Genomic DNA, 22,668 nt, shown 5'->3' on the forward strand with positions numbered 1-22,668 from the left:
TTCGTTTCATAAAAGTTTCACTCGTGTTTTAATTATTATTTCTATATTAGATAAATGTTCAAAGCTCACCAATCTCAAAGCAGGGACTAGACGATAGATGTGACACCGGTAGCTACCGGTAAAATCGGTGTGTTTCGCTATGGGCTGCTTCACCTAGTCGCCATTGACTAGTACTAGTGGTTGGGGCGCCTCCTCACCGGTCCTGTGCGCCCCAAATTCAACACAACGGCAGGTATACATTACACTAAACAAGAGAAATAGAATTTAATGGCAGTGGTTAAATATTCAGCCAAGGTTGAAAATCCAATTTTATATTTCAGTTCCACAAAACACAACCAGCAGGTGCATGTCAAATTTGATAGAGAACATGCCTGACCTCAAAATTTGAACTTCAAAGTTGCACCACCTAAAATTGCAGTGTAAAGATTGATTTGCAATTTTGAAGTAAATGGCTATTCTAGTGAGATGAGTCAGACCGCCACTTCCTATTACATATAAGGACTAACAATTAAGAATGAGAGCCCATGGGTGTAGTTTGTGGATGTTGTCAAGCCACGACCTGGCTGTGTAACAATACACCACCAGAAACAACCATGGCTCTACTCTGCAATGGTCGGTGTCACCTTTTGGCTTTCCACATGCTTTCTTGAACATTGGCGAACACATTATATGTGCCGCTTGCAGCATGTCATTTTTGTCTGTGCGGTGGCATCTAATGGGTTTGATATCAGCATCACTGGGATGAATCGGCACCCTTTGTTTGTCTTCGCCACACGCTCCCGCGCCCCTTGTGAGCATCTTCACCTTCGCCTCTCTTCAAACTTTGTGAGCTTTGGAGGCTGCAAAATAGCAAGAAGGATCGGTTTGTTAAGATTAAAATGGAAAAAATGATAAAGAGTACCGCATAAAAATAAGGCAGAATGAACAGGACAACATAAGATTCAGATGCTTGTATCTATGCAGACCATCTATCTACAACCATCTGCCGCAACACCGTGCCAATTAGTAAAGGTCGCAAAACCTTTGATGGTTCAATGTGGCAAGTCAATCTTCTACTACACTACTATAGTACTTCTAATTGACTTAGTTTTGCAATAAAGCACCTTGAAATTGTAATAGTGCAGTTAAGGGTATATACTATCTGATAAGAGTACATAGTGTTGGAACTGACTCGTTCATACATAACACATTTGATAAGAGTACATAGGTAATCTTTTAGAACATCAGAAGCAACGCAACCAACAATTAGAAAACGACAACTATATATATCCTAACACAAAATCACATAAATGAAGCCATAAGCATATAGTTTCCTAAAACAGAGTTGGATTCAAACAGGTTATCACTGAAGGAGATATGCCCTAGAGGCAATAATAAAGTGGTTATTATTTATATCTTTATGTTTATGATAAATGTTTATATATCATGCTATAATTGTATTAACCGAAACATTAGTACATGTGTGATATGTAGAGAAACAAAGAGTCCCTAGTATACCTCTTAACTAGCTTGTTGATTAATGGATGATTAGTTTCATAATCATGAACATTGGATGTTATTAATAACAAGGTTATATCATTGTATGAATGATGTAATGGACACACCCAATTAAGCGTAGCATAAGATCTCGTCATTAAGTTATTTGCTATAAGCTTTCGATACATAGTTACCTAGTCCTTATGACCATGAGATCATGTAAATCACTTATACCGGAAAGGTACTTTGATTACATCAAACGCCATCTGCGTAAATGGGTGGTTATAAAGGTGGGATTAAGTATCCGGAAAGTATGAGTTGAGGCATATGGATCAACGAGTGGGATTTGTCCATCCCGATGACGGATAGATATACTCTGGGCCCTCTCGGTGGAATGTCGTCTAATGTCTTGCAAGCATATGAATAAGTTCATAAGAGACCACATACCACGGTACGAGTAAAGAGTACTTGTCGGGAGACGAGGTTGAACAAGGTATAGAGTGATACCGAAGATCAAACCTCGGACAAGTAAAATATCGCGTGACAAAGGGAATTGGTATCGTATGTGAATGGTTCATTCGATCACTAAAGTCATCGTTGAATATGTGGGAGCCATTATGGATCTCCAGATCCCGCTATTGGTTATTGGTCGGAGTGAGTACTCAACCATGTCCGCATAGTTCACGAACCGTAAGGGTGACACACTTAAAGTTGGATGTTGAAATGGTAGTACTTGAATATGGAATGGAGTTCGAATATTTGTTCGGAGTCCCGGATGAGATCCAGGACATCACGAGGAGTTCCGGAATGGTCCGGAGAATAAGATTCATATATAGGATGTCATTTTATGTGAATTAAAATGTCGCGGAAGGTTCTATGGAAGGTTCTAGAAGGTTCTAGAAAAGTCCGGAAGAAACCACCAAGGAAGGTGGAGTCCACATGGGACTCCACCTCCATGGCCGACCAACCCTAGTGGGGGAGGAGTCCCAAGTGGACTCCCCCTTAGGGGGCCGGCCACCCCCCATATGGGAGGTGGAACTCCCACCTCTAGTGGGAGTCCTAGCTTGGCTAGGTTTCCCCTCCATATGGAAGGTTTTTGGTTCGGGTCTTATTCGAAGACTTGGAGACCAACTCTTGGGGTTCCACCTATATAATGAGGGCCAAGGGGGAGGGGGCCGGCCACCTCAAACACCACCAAGGTGGTTGCACCCCATAGTGGCCGGCGCCCCCCTCTCCCCAAACCCTAGCCGCCCCGCTCCTCCACTTCCCGCACGCTTAGCGAAGCTTCGCCGGACTTCTCCACCACCACCGACACCACGCCGTCGTGCTGTCGGATTCAAGAGGAGCTACTACTTCCGCTGCCCGCTGGAACGGGGAGGTGGACGTCGTCTTCATCAACAACCGAACGTGTGACCGAGTACGGAGGTGCTGCCCGTTCGTGGCGCCGGAAGCGATCGTGATCAAGATCTTCTACGCGCTTTTGCAAGCGGCAAGTGAACGTCTACCGCAGCAACAAGAGCCTCATCTTGTAGGCTTTGGAATCTCTTCAAGGGTGAGACTCGATATCCCCTCGTTGCTACCGTCTTCTAGATTGCATCTTGGCTTGGATTGCGTGTTCGCGGTAGGAATTTTTTTGTTTTCTATGCAACGTTATCCTACGGTGGTATCGAGCCGTGTCTATGCATAGATGGTTGCACGAGTAGAACACAATGGTTTTGTGGGCGTTGATGCTCTTGTTATCTTTAGTTTGAGTACTTTGCATCTTTGTGGCATAGTGGGATGAAGCGGCTCGGACTAACTTTACATGACCGCGTTCATGAGACTTGTTCCTCGTTCGACATGCAACTTGTATTGCATAAGAGGCTTTGCGGGTGTCTGTCTGTCCTACTATAGTGAAGATTCAATTTACTCTTCTATTGACAACATTAGTATCACCGTTGTGGTTCATGTTCGTAGGTAGATTAGATCTCTCTCGAAAACCCTAAACCACGTAAAATATGCAAACCAAATTAGAGACGTCTAACTTGTTTTTGCGGGGTTTGGTGATGTGATATGGCCATAATGTGATGATGAATATGTATGAGATGATCATTATTGTATTGTGGCAACCGGCGGGAGCCTTATGGTTGTCTTTAATTTTCATGTTGAGTAGTATTTCAAAGTAGTTGTAATAGTTGCTACATGAGGTGAACAACCATGAAGACGGCGCCATGAACCTTGACGCTACGCCGACGATGATGGAGATCATGCCCGTTGATGATGGAGATCATGTCCGTGCTTTGGAGATGAAGATCGAAGGCGCAAAGACTAAAGGGCCATATCATATCACATATGAATTGCATGTGATGTTAATCCTTTATGCATCTTATTTTGCTTAGAACGCGACGGTAGCATTATAAGATGATCCCTCACATTAATATCAAGATAATAAAGTGTTCTCCCCTCGTATGCACCGTTGTACAGCTTCGTCGTTTCGAAGCATCTCGTGATGATCGGATGTGATAGATTCAACGTTCACATACAACGGGTGTAAGCCATGTTGCACACGCGGAATACTTGGGTTTGCTTGACGAGCCTAGCATGTACGGACATGGCCTCGGGACAACGGAAACCGAAAGGTTGAACACGAGTCATATGGATGATATGATCAACATGTTGATGTTCACCATTGAAGCTACATCATCTCACGTGATGATCGGTTTTGGTGTAGTGGATTTGGATCGTGTACCACTTAACAACTATGAGGGATGTTGTATTAAGTGGGAGTTCATTAGTAATTAGATTAAAACATGAACTAATTATCATAAACATAGTCTGAGTAGTATTTTGAATTAATTTTGTAGTATTGGCATCCGTTTTCTACCATGCGCTAGTCTTGTAATTGAGATAGAAATACTGTTAAAATCTGACAAGAAACTTTACGGATTGGTACCGTATTGTTAAAGAATCAAGAATTGATTAAGTCCTATTGCAAATTTTTAGTAAACCTCACATTGTTGATTCAAAGAGCTATGGTTTCAATTAGTACCTAAAGTTATCTTGTCTCCGTGAAACTTGAAGTTCAAATCTGTTTGAAAAGAAAGGAGCTGAAAATTTAGTTTTCAGAAATAATCAAGGTATTAGATATATGTGATATATAAGACCTTATTGCAAGATGATAGAATATAATTTGGTGAGACTACATGAACTCATAAGTTTTATGGGAATGTACGAAGGTTGAAGACGCAAGGCGTCACAATCCTCCAACTATTGGGGCACTAACGATATTCGCATATCCATGAAGTGACCATCCTTAATATGCACCGTTGCTAAGACTCGTCGTTTCGAAGCATCACGTGATGATCGGGTGTGATAGATTCTACGTGTGCATACAACGGGTGCAAGCTAGATTTGCACATGCAAATACCAAGGTTAAAACTTTACGAGCCTAGCATGTACAGACATGGTCTCGGAAAGTCGTCATGATATGATGGATAAAATTATGAGTGAAATTGTTCATCATATTACAAGGTTACTAATAGTGAAATCCGGAACACTTGTCATATGATGATCAACTTCAAAATAAGAACCTCAAGGTTATTGGTATCAGACCAACAAACCTAGAAGTTATTAATGTTGAAGTGTTTTTCTGAATAATGAGGAAAGCTAAAAGAGAAACCGCAAAAGATATTTTGGCGAAAAGAAAGAAAAGACTAGAAAGTCTAGCTCGGTGTATATAAATGATATACATGTTATGATTGTATTCCTAGTTAGGTCACACTATGAAATTCTTGGGTATTAGTACTATATTGGTTGGTATGAAGTGTCATACAAAAACAACGCAATACAAGAATTCAATGGCCTAAGTGATCGACAAGGAATATGATAGGAATGCACGCCTGGAACAAAAATAAAGTGTTATTATGTTCATCGTTAGCATTCTATCTAGCCCTTAGAATTTATAATAAATAACTTAATAATTGTTATTTTGCTCTGGTCAAATGAAAACAATGAGTTGTTTAAATTATGACATTACTCCATGTACGATGGATAAGTTATTATAAATCTTAATGGTGAAACACACATACATAACACCGACGCTAAAATGCCATAAGGCAAATGATTTGAATTCCACTTATTTGTGGAACCGCCATTTAGGTCATGTTGGAAAGGAACGCATGAAGAAACTCCATGCAAATGGATTTTTGGAGTCACTTGATTTTTGAATCATTTGACGCTTGCAAATCTTTTCTAAAGAGAATGATTAAAATACCGTTCATAGGCCAAAAGTTGAACGGGCAACTAACTTAGTGTAAAAAATACATGATGATGTATGTGGTTCACTGGGCATAGTTGTGTGCGGGAGATTCTTCTACTTCATGAAAACTTTCAACAATGAATTGAGTATATATATGTGTTATCACCAGAATTTGACCGAGTCAGAGGTGGGCCGCGATCAAGATGAGCTTGAAGAAATGTATATATAGAAGGAATACGTGAATCGGCCTTTTATACTAAGTTGGGCTTAATTGCCCGTGTATCTGTAACATATTAGATCGTATCTTAGTTTAGAAGTTAGAATCTTACTCGTGCACGGTTTGGTGCACGCCCACATTAGAAAGTCCCCTGGACTATAAATATGTATCTAGGGTTTATGGAATAAACAACAACCAACGTTCAACCACAAACAAATCTCGGCGCATCGCCAACCCCTTCGTCTCGAGGGTTTCTACCGGTAAGCATCATGCTGCCTAGATCGCATCTTGCGATCTAGGCAGCACAAGCCTGCCCACGTTGTTCATGCGTTGCTCGTATCGAAGCCTTTTTGATGGCGAGCAACGTAGTTATCTTAGACATGTTAGGGTTAGCATTGTTCTTCATATTACATGCTTTCGTAGTGCAACCCTTGCATGTCTAGCCGCCCTTACACTACTAGGAAAACGCCTATAGGTGGAGGCAATATGTGCCGGCGCACCACCATGCACGTGCGCCGGTGGAAAGTGTTGCCGGCGCACCCCTTTTCCGCCGCGCCGGCGATGGAACTATACTGCCGGCGCAAAAAAAAATTAGTGCGCCGGGGATAAAATTCGAAGAGATCCGCCGCCCCAAAAATTCTGAGCACCTTACCCCCGGCGCACCTCTATGGTGGTGCGCCGGTGGTAGACAATTTACCACCAGCCGCACCACCATAGAGGTGCGCCGGGGTAAGCTGCCTAGATTTTTCTCTCCACCCCCCCCCCCGGGAATCGCCTTTTCAGTTTTCGAAAAAATAATAGAAAATGATAGAAAATTCAAAAAATAAAATCCTTTGAAATGACCATGTAATATGTGATCTAGTTTTAGGGAAAATTTGAAATTTTGAATTTCGATGTATTATGCAAAATGGCATCATCTTTCGGTAAAACGGGATTTCTGGTTGCATACGACCTCCGATGAAAAACTTTTTTATATCAAAATCGATCTACTCGAAATTTCCTATTCGAATTCAACGGCCTACGGCCGTTTGGAGAAAAAATGGATTCGTCAATTGGAAAACAGAAACAGGACTTTTTTGAGGTTTAAGATTTGGGTGAAAAAAAAAGAAAAATACCCCCGGCGCACCACCCTACTTGGTGCGCCGGCGGTAAGGAGTGCTATATAGGCACAACTCAACCCGCGGTGCTCACTTTCCCCTTCTCTTTTCCTCCTCCCTCCTCCTCCTCCTCCTCCTCCATCTCCTGCTCCTCCTTCTCTATACCGAGCTTCTGCGGCGGCGAGCTACTCCGGCGACCTACTCATCCTCCTCCTCCACCGACGGCCACGACGTCCTTCGACCTCCTCCACCACCTCCAGCCTCCTCGACGTCCTCCGGCCTCCTCCAACATCTCCGGCCTCCCCCATCACCGTCGGCCACCTCCACCACCTCCGGCATCCTCCCCCGGGCTCCTCCACCTCCTCCGGGCTCCTCCACCTCCGGCCTACTCCTCCTCCTCCTACACCGGCCCGCCAATCTTGGGAGCTTCCAGCATCCTCATGCACCTCATGCACCTCATGCACCTCATACACTGGCGCATAGACGACAACCACGGTTGACTAGCTAGATCTAGATCTAGATCTAGATCTGGATCTAGATTTGAATTTTTTTGTTTTCTTGTATAACTTACCGCCGGCGAACTAGACCGGTGCGCCGGGGATAACGCGAGATACCGCCGGCGCACCGACTGGTGCGCCGGCAATAAGCTATTATCACCGGCGCGTTCGCACCGGCGGGCTCTTGGTGCGCCGGCAATAGCCCATTTTGGTGCGCCGGCAATAAGCCTTTTCCTAGTAGTGTTACATCTATCTTAGGTGTAGGGGCGGCACCCCGCTTGATCATAGTTTAGTAGATCTGATCCGTTACGATTGCTCCTTGTTCTACAAGGATTAGTTTAATATCTGCAATAGTTAGGCCTTACAAAGGGGGAGGATCCGGCGGCACGTAGGGTGTCGTTCGTTGGCCCTAAGCAGGATGTTCCGAGGATCAACCTCGTGTTGGTTTTTAGGCCTTGTTTAGGATCGGCTTACGATCACCGTGCGTGGCCGCGAGGCCCAACCCGGAGTAGGACGATCCGATTATGCGGTGAAAACCCTACATCGTCGTAGATCTCATTAGCTTTACCTTGATCAAGCAGGACCACCATATATTCGGACACCTCGTCCGAATCATGGGTGGATCGGCTCTTTGAGCCAATTCACGGGATAACCCGAGAGCCGATCGAGGCTCGTATTTAATGTTTATGTGTGTGCCCCTGCAGAAACTAAGCGAGGCATCATCCACACCTTCCCGACCAGGTATAGGTCGGGTGGCACGCCCTTGTGATAAACATCGGTGCGTGCGACTAGGAGGCTTTGCGGGCCGTCGCTCCGAGGGACCGGGGCCAGCCGCAGCCCTAGTTGTTCCCGGCTCTACCGTGTTGCCCGTCTCCGCCCGCCGGGGGTTTCGACGTCAACACATTCTCGGCACGCCCGGTGGGACCGCCTTCGACATCCGCAACATCGCCATCTACGTCCGAGATGGCGGAAGACACTCCGGTCACGTACGAGGATCTGCCTGATGAGCTCAAGAAGAAGCATGACGAGATCAAGGCAACCCTCGAAGCCGAACTCATCGGCTCCTTCCACCGAACCCGCTCCCATGGCGTCGGTGGAAGGGTTTCACACCTGAAGGCGCACTCGATGGAGTGGACTTGTCCGCCCCGTCGGAAGAACGCACCGGTCGCTGCGGCGAGGAGATCAACTACATGGTAGCTCATTCGCCGCACCGCCACTCGAGAGCTCGGTGAACACCTTGGAGCGTGTCGCTCGCGCGTCGTCCAGGAAATCATGAGTCACCGGTACTCCCCGTCGGGACCGGCTCTGGGGACTTTCAAAGGAGAGATGCCGCTCCAGCCCCAGCCGTTCGCATGGGCAGCACCGGAACTGCCGAACTCATCGGCATACGTCGTCTACAAGATTGGTGGTGATCCTAGTGACTACCAATTCCTACCTGAGGCACCCAAGGAGGTCCCGCACGGATACGCGTGCGCATACGTACCGGACTGCAACGCCTGGGCACTCTCGAACCAGGCTGCAATAACAGCGGCCTCTGGAACGGCAGGAGGAACGTCAGGAGCCGATCTCGAGAAGCAATCGTGGCTGGCTAAGTACGCCGCCCCGACAAACCTCCAAAGCCCAGCTCCTGCAGTTGGCTTAGAACCGGAAAAGCAAGCATGGCTGGTTAAGTATGCCACCCCGGCGAATCTTCAGGGTTCGACACCTTCAGCCATCACGAGCGGATCAGATTTGTGCAATTCTGAAAGATCGGTTCGGCATGATGCCGAAAAGGAAGGCGTTCGGCTACACCAAGCCGTACCCCAACAGCTACGAACTGATCCCGCTGCCACCCAAATATCGGCTCCCGGACTTCACAAAGTTCAGTGGATCAGATGGGGCCAGCTCCATCGAGCATGTGAGCCGATATTTGGCACAGCTGGGCACGATCTCAGCGTCAGATGAGTTGCGCGTGGGGTTCGTCTCACAGTCCCGCACAGGATCGGCTTTCGGGTGGTACACATCGCTACCACCGAACTCCATCCAAACTTGGAAGCGGTTAGAAGAGCGAGTTCCATGAGCAGTACCATTCGAAGCTTCCGAGTCTAGCATTGCCGATCTAGCACAACTACGTCGAAGCGCGGAGAAACCGTGACGAGAATACATCCAGCCGCTTCGGGAATCTTAGGAACCGATGCTATTCGGTTCGTATAACTGAAAAGGAAGCAGTCGAGTTGGCGGTAGCAGGCCTTGCAACACGGCTCAAGGACATGGCCTCCCAAGCAGATTATCCCTCGCCGGCGCACATGGTTCGAAACTTTCAGCATATGAACAGCGCCACCCGGACCTGTACCAAGACAAGTTCAAGCGTGCGGTAGCCCTGGTCGATGCGAGAGGAAGACGAAGTTCTGCGGGAGACCAAGAAGTAGCAGATGGCTGAGTGGACTCGGGGAGGAACCCCGTGTCCCGCAAATGGGTAAAGCCACCGGAGCCCGCCCGAGGGATTTGACTTTGACGTGACCAAGACCGAGCAAATCTTCGACCTCCTACTCAAGGAAAAGCAGTTGAAGATACCCGAAGGTCTCAAATTCCCCACGGCGCAAGAGCTGAATGGAAAGCCATACTGCAAATGGCATAACTCGCTCTCCCATGCCACCAACGACTGTAGGGTGTGGCGTCAGCACATCCAAGCGGCGATAGAGAACGGACGGTTGATTTTCAACCAATATGCCATGAAGGTCGACACACACCCCTTCCCCGCCGTAAACATGGTGGAGTATGCTTGCCATGCAGGGTGCCAGCTGGGTTTCCTGTGCAGTATCAACATGGTAGATCTTGGACACCACGCTGGCAAGGATGGAGATGAGCGCAGCTGCTCTCATAGCAAAGAAACAGAGGAAGCCGCTCCACGCGATCGGCTCCGCCAAGACGGCAAGCGCTACGTCACAGAGGGAGAAGTGAAGAACTTAAGATGTCAACGACCTCTCTCTGATCACCTCCTCAACAAGTATGTGAGTCGATACGACCAACGCCGACGGTCCGGCGATGATGATGAAAGAGATCGTCCGGCTAGAGAAGCCGAGAGACATCGTCGGCATAATCGCGATGAGGAGGAGCACGAGCGTTGTGCCAAGGAAAAGGCAAGGGAGCAAGACGACGAGGACAGGCACTGGGATTGTCCCTTCTTCGGTACACTCGTTGGGATTCAGGAATGAGCCGATTGCCAACAATTGGCAATTGCCCAGAATGCAACCGGAAGAAGAAGGAGGCAGCCAATGTGTCCGTGTTCGAGCGCTTAGGACCTCTCCCGCCACAGAGCAAACGGGCTGAGTCCCCTCGGTTGGAGGATCTCAAAGATTCAGAAGACGAGGGAGAAGAAGAAGACAGGTACCACCGGCCAAGGTGGTGCCCTGATGGACTCAGCCGTTCCCAGAAACGCAGGGTTCAACGATTGCGTGGCACTGGAAGAAGCCGAGAGGTTATACTTGCATACATTGAGGAAGGCAAGGCCTGATGCTGGCTGCAAAGGTTCAGCGAACCCTGGATGAAGAGGGTCGTCCACGGAAAATGGAGTGGCGCCCCAAGCAAAGGAAAGCCGATGATGAAACATCGGCTGGCACTAACATGGTGCTCGTTCTTCCGACGAAGCTCAGTGCTCCACGGTTACACGATATATCCAAGGTGGACGACAGCAAGCGCACCAACATGATAAAGTCAGAGATTGGGCTGGTTCTGTCTACCGGCTTGAACGAGTAGCAAGAGCACGTCAAGAAGCAAACATGGCGAGGCTGATCCTTGTGATCGGCCCCAAAAAATTTATGAAGGGAACTTACAGAACCTTCACCGAACAAGCAACGTGGAGGCCGATTCCAGCAATCGGCCAAAATTATCCTCACCCACCATTCTGCCTGGGTTCAACATGTTATCCAACAGAGCCGATACCATCAATTCTTTTGACAGAATCGGCTCGGGGGGGCACCCAGGTGGATAGAACGCGAGGATATGCACTGGAAGCATCTCATCCTTTGGTGATGGGTGTTGAATATGGGGGCCGACGCACTAGTCGGCCGTAAAAAAAAAAAAGGGGAAGGAAAAATTCTGAAAATTCGAAGATTTTCGAGCACAGCCGATGCAGCAGACATCGACTTAAGGATATAAAAGCCGATGCATGGCCATCGACTCAAGAGGAGTAACTGTTACGATCAGAGGGTCGATGGAGCACAAAGGGAGATGTTTAATGGAGGAACTCCTCAATGGAGTAGTTTAAAGGGCTCAGATCCTCTCTTCAAGAACAATGCCAAGAACAGCCTGAACGTGCAGATCGGATCAAGGATGGATTGCATGAGGTCCACCAAAGGAAAGGAGCCGATCTAGCCGGCAAGGTGCAGAAAGAACTGAAGAAGCTCGGGGGGCAGCTCCCCTTGAAGGCTCTCTGCCCTGGGAAGCCGATTTATGCTCAAATCGGTTGGTTCTGCATAAAAGGCTCCCTCAGGCATAATCAAGCCCAGGTCCATACAGCTAATTGGCGTATCCTCGTCTCTGTTTTGTCTTGGCTGAGACTCGGGGGGCAACAGGCCTGGTAGATGCTCTATTGAGGAACCGATTGGGGTACCATCGGCTGATCTTCGTTGCAACCTTCTTCACAAAATAATGAGCGATCGCTAAAACCGGTGGGAAGAATTTAAGGGCTCTCTTGGAAATCCCACAGTATCTACCGGAAAGAGAATCATCAGTTGAAGAATGGAAAGGTAAATATCGAAGGACCGATGCGTTGCTATCGGCTCGTTATGCATTGGCAAAGGGGACGAATCGGCAAGATCAGTGTGAGGAGAAATCGGCTAAGATAAGCCAAAGGAATCGGCAAAATCAGATTGGGAAAAGTTCTTCATTGATAGATTTCTTACATAAGGAGCTGATAACCCTCAAAAGGAAGTACCAGGGGATACATGGCCCCATCTATCGCTCATTGGTCCTATGCTAGATGTCCTATCTACGGGCCGTCGCTGCCCTCATCATCGCCGTCATCGCCTGTGTCGGCGCTGCTCCCGGCCGGCTCGTCGTCGGCTGCTCCGGCGGCCGCCGGCGGGACCTTCATTGTCCTCATCTTCCTCGTCGTCGTCGTCGTCGCCTGTCGAAGTCACTCAGATTCCCCGGCCGGGGGCAATGGCGCTTGGCCGGTGGTTCGTCGGGGAAGCTATCGTCGTCGTCGTCCTCCTCTTCCTCCTCCTTCACCTCCTCGGAGGTGGTGAAGTCGTCCCGGGAGAAGCGATCGTCATCGCTCTCCTCCTCCGATTCCCCGTCGGCGAGGAAGCGGAGGTCACTCTCCCGTCACGTCGAGGATTTGTCGTCCTCCGACCAGAGGGAGAAGTCATGGCTAGACTCCTCCCCGGCCTCGATGGCGCGGCGGATGTTGGCCGCATGGATCTCCGCCGGGTTCGGCTCCGGCGTCGGCGCGCGAGACGAAGAGGACTGGGTGGAAAGAGCCGATGAAGCAGAGGAGGAAGAGGACATGGTGGCGCAGCTTTTAGAATGCTAATGCGAAGGAGATGCAGGATTGAACTGTGCGGAACGGTTAAATAAAAGGGGATATAGTGGGAATTCAATGCCACAGCAGTTTCCGAGGAAGTGGTGCTTGAAAGAAAAAGAAAAGACTGCCAAGTCACACGGAGAAGTTGAGAAGGCAAGTCATCATGATGACGGATACTGCGATGGTTCTGCCACGACATGACCCGACGAAAGAAGAGCATAATGATTTTGGAAATGTCACTTCCAAAACCAGGGGGGCATGTGTTATCACCAGAATTTGACCGAGTCAGAGGTGGGCCACGATCAAGATGAGCTTGAAGAAATGTATATATAGAAGGAATACGTGAATCGGCCTTTTATACTAAGTTGGGCTTAATTGCCCGTGTATCTGTAACATATTAGATCGTATCTTAGTTTAGAAGTTAGAATCTTACTCGTGCACGGTTTGGTGCACGCCCACATTAGAAAGTCCCCTGGACTATAAATATGTATCTAGGGTTTATGGAATAAACAACAACCAACGTTCAACCACAAACAAATCTCGGCGCATCGCCAACCCCTTCGTCTCGAGGGTTTCTACCGGTAAGCATCATGCTGCCTAGATCGCATCTTGCGATCTAGGCAGCACAAGCTTGCCCACGTTGTTCATGCGTTGCTCGTATCGAAGCCTTTTTGATGGCGAGCAACGTAGTTATCTTAGACATGTTAGGGTTAGCATTGTTCTTCATATTACATGCTTTCGTAGTGCAACCCTTGCATGTCTAGCCGCCTTACATCTATCTTAGGTGTAGGGGCGGCACCCGCTTGATCATAGTTTAGTAGATCTGATCCGTTACGATTGCTCCTTGTTCTACAAGGATTAGTTTAATATCCTGCAATAGTTAGGCCTTACAAAGGGGGGAGGATCCGGCGGCACGTAGGGTGTCGTTCGTTGGCCCTAAGCAGGATGTTCCGAGGATCAACCTCGTGCTGGTTTTTAGGCCTTGTTTAGGATCGGCTTACGATCACCGTGCGTGGCCGCGAGGCCCAACCTGGAGTAGGACGATCCGATTATACGGTGAAAACCCTACATCGTCGTAGATCTCATTAGCTTTACCTTGATCAAGCAGGACCACCATATATTCGGACACCTCGTCCGAATCATGGGTGGATCGGCTCTTTGAGCCGATTCACGAGATAACTCGAGAGCCGATCGAGGCTCGTATTTAATGTTTATGTGTGTGCCCTGCAGAAACTAAGCGAGGCATCATCCACACCTTCCCGACCAGGTATAGGTCAGGTGGCACGCCCTTGTGATAAACATCGGTGCGTGCGACCAGGAGGCTTTGCGGGCCGTCGCTCTGAGGGACTGGGGCCAGCCGCAGCCCTAGTTGTTCCCGGCTCTACCGTGTTGCCCGTCTCTGCCCGCCAGGGGGTTTCTGACGTCAACAATATGTGGATATATTCAATAAGGAAGAAGTTTGAAACATTTGAATGGATTCAAATAAGTTTCAGCATGAAGTGGAAATCATCGTAATAGAAAAGTCAAATATCTATGATTGGATCATGGTAGAAATATTTGAATTACGAGTTTTAGCGAACATCTAAGAGAGTTATGAAATTGTTCTACAACTCACATTTCTTGGAGTATCATAATGATGATATAGTATCCGAGATATGTATCCAAACCTTGTTGGATTAATGATGAGATAAAATATTATGACGCCATTATATTTTTGTGGATTATGCTTTAGTGACTACCGCTTTTACACTGAATAGAGAATCATCATGATCCGTTGAAATGACACCATACGAGTTATGGTATGGGTATAAACCCTAATAGTCTTTCTTTAAATTTTCGTCTAAGAGTTTACAACCAAAATCGGATGAATGTCTTTGTTGGTTATCCCAGAGATTTAATTGGGAATTCTTCCCACGAGACAAAGACAAAAGTGTTTGTCAATGAGTGGGAGGACAATATAATTTGATAAGGTTTATGAACCTGAGCATAATGATCAGAGTAGCGCAGCATCGGAATTTGTTTCGGAAGCGGCCACGACGATCATGGCTCCCATGACTACAAAGTGTTTTAGCCATGGAGATCGAAGTACATATTGAACCTTGTAGGTATGGTTTACTTTGTGATCAAATAAATGATTTGTGAACAAAGGATTGATTTTGAATAATGATAAACCAACTACAAACAAAGAAGTTATGATGGGCCACGACTCAGTTAAAATGGCCATGCGCCATGAAATCCATAATAGATGAATACTTTTTGAAAGTAAATGGATCTATAGACTTGGATGAAATATCCTTAAAGAAGCTCGACTTGTCGAAAAATTGTTTACGACAAAGTTCAAAGAGTTGACTACGATAAGATTAGATCTTCCGTAGCAATGCTTATAGTCTATGTGGATTATTCTAGTAATCACTACATATTTCTTTTATGAGATATGCTAGTAGGATGGCAAAATACATTACTTATCAGAAGTATGTATTAAAGGTGTATACAAAATACAACCAAGAATTTTGCACTGTCAGTAGAATACTAGATAGGTATACAAACTTCAATTGGATGAAGTGAGTATCGCGGAGTTGGAATCTTCACCGAGATGAAATAGTCAAAGAGTTTTTGATTTCATCAAGAGACGATGAAGAGGCTTGTATTTGCAAGAAATTAAGTGGGAGCGCTGAGACATATTTATAATACTTTATGTAGGTGACATATAGTTGGTTATAAATGATGTAATTATATACTTGATTAAAAAGGTTTCATTGAGAAATTAATTTCAATGAAAGGATATGGACTGAAACATATCTAGTGTCAAGATCTATGAAGATAGATTGAAACACAAAATAAGTTTAAGTCAAAGTACATAGAATGGATATTGAAAATAGTTCAATATAGAAATATTAAGAAAATATTCTTGTCATGTGAAGTTTTAACAAGACTTGAGTGTATCTGACACTCAATGAGTAAAAACACATGAGTGATTATAGATCACGAATAATATGTACACAATCAGATATCATGTGCTATAAAGTGTTATGAGCATATACCAGAATGATTCATATGATGATCATTGGACGACAGTAAGAATATCCTTGAGTACTTTAGAAGAACTAAGGATATATATATATATATTTTTTATGAAGAAATGACAAACAAATCGCTGTAAAGTGTTACACCGATATTGGTTTTGTCACATATAAAATATAATTTCAATCTCAAATTAGATTAAGTGTTGTTTAAAAGGTAGCACAATGAACTAGAAGTTGTCTATGCTAGATTTAGAAGAGTTCTAAATATTGTGACGGATTCTACAAAAGAAGGCAGAGTATGTCATTGTTTTGACAATGACAAAGGATGTTAAATCAAGAGGTTCTTTGAGAACTTGGTGTATTTCCGACAGAGTCAGAACTTTGAAGCTATATTGTGTGTGACAATATTAGTGACATATTTCAGACTGCGGAATTAATGTTCCACCAAAAGACCAAAACATATTTAATGCCGACTCATTTGGAAATGAGTGATGCGTTGAGACACAAATGAATTACAAAATACATACGTTTCTGAGCGTGTCAGATCCGTTGACTAAAAACCTCTCCCGTGAGCAATACATGATCAAGCACCATAAGGCCAAGGTGTTATATCTTTACAAATGTAAACTAGATTATTGACTCTAGTGCAAGTGGGAGACTGAAGGAGATATGCCCTAGAGGCAATAATAAAGTGGTTATTATTTATATCTTTATGTTTATGATAAATGTTTATATATCATGCTATAATTGTATTAACCGAAACATTAGTACATGTGTGATATGTAGACAAACAAAGAGTCCCTAGTATACCTCTTAACTAGCTTGTTGATTAATGGATGATTAGTTTCATAATCATGAACATTGGATGTTATTAATAACAAGGTTATATCATTGTATGAATGATGTAATGGACACACCCAATTAAGCGTAGCATAAGATCTCGTCATTAAGTTATTTGCTATAAGCTTTCGATACATAGTTACCTAGTCCTTATGACCATGAGATCATGTAAATCACTTATACTGGAAAGGTACTTTGATTACATCAAACGCCACTCGCGTAAATGGGTGGTATAAAGGTGGGATTAAGTATCCGGAAAGTATGAGTTGAGGCATATGGATCAACGAGTGGGATTTGTCCATCCCGATGACGGATAGATATACTCTGGGCCCTCTCGGTGGAATGTCGTCTAATGTCTTGCAAGCATATGAATAAGTTCATAAGAGACCACATACCATGAGTACGAGTAAAGAGTACTTGTCGGGAGACGAGGTTGAACAAGGTATAGAGTGATACCGAAGATCAAACCTCGGACAAGTAAAATATCGCGTGACAAAGGGAATTGGTATCGTATGTGAATGGTTCATTCGATCACTAAAGTCATCGTTGAATATGTGGGAGCCATTATGGATCTCCGGATCCCGCTATTGGTTATTGGTCGGAGTGAGTACTCAACCATGTCCGCATAGTTCACGAACCGTAAGGGTGACACACTTAAAGTTGGATGTTGAAATGGTAGTACTTGAATATGGAATGGAGTTCGAATATTTGTTCGGAGTCCCGGATGAGATCCAGGACATCACGAGGAGTTCCGGAATGGTCCGGAGAATAAGATTCATATATAGGATGTCATTTTATGTGAATTAAAATGTCGCGGAAGGTTCTATGGAAGGTTCTAGAAGGTTCTAGAAAAGTCCGGAAGAAACCACCAAGGAAGGTGGAGTCCACATGGGACTCCACCTCCATGGCCGGCCAACCCTAGTGGGGGAGGAGTCCCAAGTGGACTCACCTCAGGGGGCCGGCCACCCCCCCATATGGGAGGTGGAACTCCCACCTCTAGTGGGAGTCCTAGCTTGGCTAGGTTTCCCCTCCATATGGAAAGTTTTTGGTTCGGGTCTTATTCGAAGACTTGGAGACCAACTCTTGGGGTTCCAACTATATAATGAGGGCCAAGGGGGAGGGGGCCGGCCACCTCAAACACCACCAAGGTGGCCGCACCCCATAGTGGCCGGCGCCCCCTCTCCCCAAACCCTAGCCGCCCCGCTCCTCCACTTCCCGCACGCTTAGCGAAGCTCCGCCGGACTTCTCCACCACCACCGACACCACGCCGTCGTCGCTGTCGGATTCAAGAGGAGCTACTACTTCCGCTGCCCGGCTGGAACGGGGAGGTGGACGTCGTCTTCATCAACAACCGAACGTGTGACCGAGTACGGAGGTGCTGCCCGTTCGTGGCGCCGGAAGCGATCGTGATCAAGATCTTCTACGCGCTTTTGCAAGCGGCAAGTGAACGTCTACCGCAGCAACAAGAGCCTCATCTTGTAGGCTTTGGAATCTCTTCAAGGGTGAGACTCGATATCCCCTCGTTGCTACCGTCTTCTAGATTGCATCTTGGCTTGGATTGCGTGTTCGCGGTAGGAAATTTTTTGTTTTCTATGCAACGTTATCCCACAATCACCTCTTTGTGCTTGCCTTTCTCCAAATTCTTGGGAAGACCAGAAGACAACAAATCTGAGCAACAATTTCATTACCAGGAAGCCCAGTAGGAAAAGAAAGGAATCATTTGCCCTCGATCAATGGAGTTCACGACATCAATATTAGATATTCTTCTTTCCATCATCTCCTAAGGGTAGGTTCTCTCACTTGGATTACTGGAACTTCCTGAAATAAACATAACAATGCATAGTTATAATAATAGTGCATGTGTCCTATCATGAGGAACATACAATTAGTCATGAGGTTCTTACAGAACAGCGTGCCAGAACGGAGAAAGCACTTACCAGAGATGTCCAATTATGCCTCACGCAAAATTATCAATAGGTTTTGCAGAACCACTAAAAAATGCGTCCAAGCATATCAAGCGAGACACGAGTTTTCAAAATCTGTAAGAGAAGCAACATACATAAGTAAGCAACATAAGGTAGCAACTTCTCATACTAATACACACACAAGGAGAAGGCAGGTATTATTTTAAATTTCATTCTGAAAGTTTAAAATGGGCTTGTCTACTTTATTTAGTTCCAGTGCTCTGCAATTGTGATGCCTTAAGAGAAAAATAACCATGAGTTAACAATATCAAGAATGATTATGCTATCAAAAAATAAAACCTCGTGAATAATGGGAAAGTACCTCGCCGGTGAACTTTTGTTGTCTATTCGTAAAGTGCTTCAAAGACCTGTATAATCATCAGTTCAGATGAAATAATACAGTTCAAATTTATGAAAATGAACCCCTAAGCTAACCATATTACTTAAAAATAACATAATAATATATCATTTTAGAACGAGTACAGACTGGACTTTTTTGTTACAACACATAACAGAAAAAATTGAGTACCTGCATAATAGCTTTTTTGAGCATCAACTTCTAGAGCTTGACCACGCCGATTAGTACCAATCACTCACTCGGATGTTTAGAATATCCTGGTACTTTGGGCCCTATAGACTGTAGATATTTAGTGAACACACGATTTTTGTTAATTTGTCTGAAAAATATGCTTTTGTAACGGATTAACAGAGGTACAACTATGTGTGCTTTGACATGATCTTCTGATTTAAATTATCCAGCAAATCCACGTAAGAAATATGATGGGCATGGTATGCTACAATAATTGGCATGACTATCGTGCAGGACTGAAGAAACAAAACAATTTTTGCATAGTTTAAAAGAAGTGCAAAACTATAAAAGGCAAACTATGTCTACAGGAGTAGATATTTTTAAGCAAATTCTCTGAGAATGCATTATGTATTACATAGTTCATTCACATATAATGTAGTAAACATCAGGAAACCTTGAACCTAATTCATTTTCACTACAACAAGCAATCACTCCCCTGCATAAGCTAGCACGCCAATGCAAGTGCTCATGATTTGCCAAAGTACATACATGAGGACAATAGACAATGGTGCAACGCAAACACTGCTGGGTGACCAGCAGTATAAGTATGTAGTACACGAGATCTGTGAGACGACTCACACATGCCGATCTCTGTGGCTCCTTCCTTCAAGCAGGCACCATCCTTCTGCAAAAATAGAGATTCGTCACTGCAGGAATCATCGTCTTTCATCCAGCCTCGCAAACCATGGCAATCAAACTCAGCAGGGTGAAAATTAAGACATCAGACCAGATGAATGGACATTACTCCCAGCCGTCGGGTCAACGGAGAAAAATAGAAGAAAAGCAGATGGTGATGGGAGCAGCTCGTACCTCACCACTGTCTGGGATTTGAAGGGACGATGTAGGGCAGCAGGAAGATCCACCATCGCTGTTGCCTCGTGTCGTCTAGCTCGGTCAGGCTGGCATCGCTCCGTCTGCCCCAGCACTACCCCTGGTGATCCCCCGCGAGCGTCCAGCCCCTCGACGAGACGTAAACTGGCGGCATCTCCCCTGGTCGCTCGCAGCTGAAGGCCTCCTCTCGCGGATCTCGCCACTGTAGGGATGCTGCTCGTTGGCCGCCTTGCTTGGCCTTGCGTGCCTAAATCCCCTGCGCACCGCGAGCTCCGATCCCCATCGCCCACCTTCCCCGCAGTGCTCTTCTGCGCGGCTGGACCTGATCCTCCTCCCTCTGCTTCGCCCCTCCCTCCTCCTCCTCGCTGCTCTCCTGCACCTCCTCATTCCGCTGCCGCGTCGGCAGACGGCATCTCCGCTCCTTCTTCTCAGGCGCAAGGGGAGGAGCAGGGGATAGGTCCATCAATCGATGACAATAGAGAAAAGGGAGAAAAATACAACAAGAAAATGGGAATCGCGTACCTTAGTCCAGACTGCCGCCGTGATGGCCTTTGATCTACTGGAGGTGAGAGACGAGGGGCGGCGCATCACGCCCTTTGGGAGGGCCGACATGGCGACAACACCCAAGCCTCCAGGCCGCGCCGGCCGCCGTCGCTCTGGCCGTCGAGCCTCCGCGGTTGAGGTGCTTCCGCCTGCTTCCACCACGGGTTGACGCCTTAGATGAACCAGCCGGATCGGGTGAGGAAGAAGATGAGGGCGTGAGGTGGGAGCCGCCGCCGCTGGGACGTGAGAGATGGGGGAGGTTGCGTGCGGGGAGAGGAAGCGTGCCTTTCTTACTAATCCAGCTGACATTTATTTCCCTCGCTCGCCCAGCCTTTTTTTTCGCTCTCTCAATCGCCAGCCCTCGCGCGACAGGTGGGTATCGTGGATAGCCCCAGAGGGCTCCCTAATACCACGCACTTGCTTGTTCTCAATTTGCTAGTTGAGCTGCGTTCACATCCGGGCATGCATCCACGCCGTTGAATCGTATATTGGAACCATTCTAAGTCTCAGTCGACCGGAGCTCCTGCCACTAGCGCCAGTCACCGGAGATGGAGTATTCCACGCGGACGCGCAGACTTCGCTTTGGGTCGGACCAGCCGGTTCAGCGGTTAACTTGGGACGACGTCCATGTCCATGGCTTTGGCGCCTGCTCGCCACGCGCGCGACCACCACGTACTCCCCATAAATAGAGCTCATCGGCGGCATCCATGGACAAACAACGCCTAGCTAGAGGCGAAGACAGAAGAAAGCATCCATCCACCGTTGCACGTCCGAAACGAAAGCTCCAGCTCTCTCAAACGCCACCAGGGCAAATCAATGGCGTCACCGTCCCCTTCGTTCCCGACCCAGTTTATGCGGGCCACGACCAGGGCGCTCCCGCTCCAGACGGAAGGAGCCGGCGGTGCGATCCGTCCCCTCGCCGCCCGCAAGCCGCGGCCGCCAGCTGGTCCCCCGGCCCAAGGCTCCGGCGGCAAGGGTGGGATCATCCATGCCGTTTCTCCACTCCCGCGCGAGCTGATGCGGGCGGCACCTCCGAAGCATGGCGCCGGAGGGAAGACCAAGGCGCCACAACGGCCCGGCGCGCCGCCCGAAGGCACCGGCGGCCACGTACGGCGGGATCATCCATGCTGCCTCTTCTTGAACGGCGTCAAAGCCACCCCAAAACATTCGCTTTCGGGATGAGACGATAGAACACGGTTCAAGATGATCAGTGGCGAAGCTAGGGATTAAATCCATTGGGTTCAGTCTCTATTTTAGAGTGTAATTATTCACTAATAAGCAATGACAAAGATTAGATTAGTGAAGGATATATGTATTTTGTTGGGTTCACTTGAACCCAACACTTACACAGCGGGAGAAATCGAGATTAAGTTTCTCGAGAATAAATCGAGATCCATTATTACTGCCGCAGGTGCAGTTTTATGTTCTGCGTACGTACAGCTCGAGATGTAGGTGATGCATGTTCAGTGTAGTTTAGGTGAACGCACCTGCTTGAGGTTGAGGTTCATAGGAAAAAAATGGAGGCTGAATGAATGTCACTGCTAGTCGCATAATCTGCAAATGAACAAATCCGTTACGATATTTGTACTATAATATACAGTGAACTCAATTCACAGTATATAGCTATACTGTGTATAGTTAGTGTACTGTGTACGTGCAACGTGCTTCAGAAATTCAATTCGGCTCCCGGGTGCATATGCTCCCTATATCAAGAAATTATGTTTCGAAATGTCGAAAAATTTTGACAAAATATTCTACATGTACATCTCCATAATATACGTGTGTTTGCCAAGTTTCGTGAGGAATCGATACTTTTTGTGGTCTATGTAAAAAAGGGAAATTTTGTCT

The 22,668-nt window shown here is 46.5% G+C and overlaps 1 long non-coding RNA gene across 3 annotated transcripts; it reads right to left on the reverse strand.

The window, feature by feature from the left end:
* Positions 1-295: 295 nt before the first annotated feature.
* LOC124701173 lies at positions 296-21,086 on the reverse strand. 3 transcript variants are annotated; one of them, XR_007001926.1, is made up of 8 exons: positions 20,800-21,086; positions 20,257-20,701; positions 20,026-20,071; positions 19,387-19,494; positions 19,180-19,225; positions 18,831-18,932; positions 18,509-18,711; positions 296-839 (listed from the first exon to the last, which is right to left on the reverse strand). It is a non-coding gene; the product is annotated as an uncharacterized LOC124701173 (long non-coding RNA). The 3 variants fall into 3 exon arrangements; XR_007001927.1 differs by having other exon boundaries at positions 19,387-19,487; positions 20,257-21,086; XR_007001925.1 differs by having other exon boundaries at positions 20,257-21,086.
* Between the last annotated feature and the right edge of the window lie 1,582 nt (positions 21,087-22,668).

Source organism: Lolium rigidum, chromosome 3, assembly GCF_022539505.1.
Source record: "Lolium rigidum isolate FL_2022 chromosome 3, APGP_CSIRO_Lrig_0.1, whole genome shotgun sequence".
NCBI lineage: Eukaryota > Viridiplantae > Streptophyta > Magnoliopsida > Poales > Poaceae > Lolium > Lolium rigidum.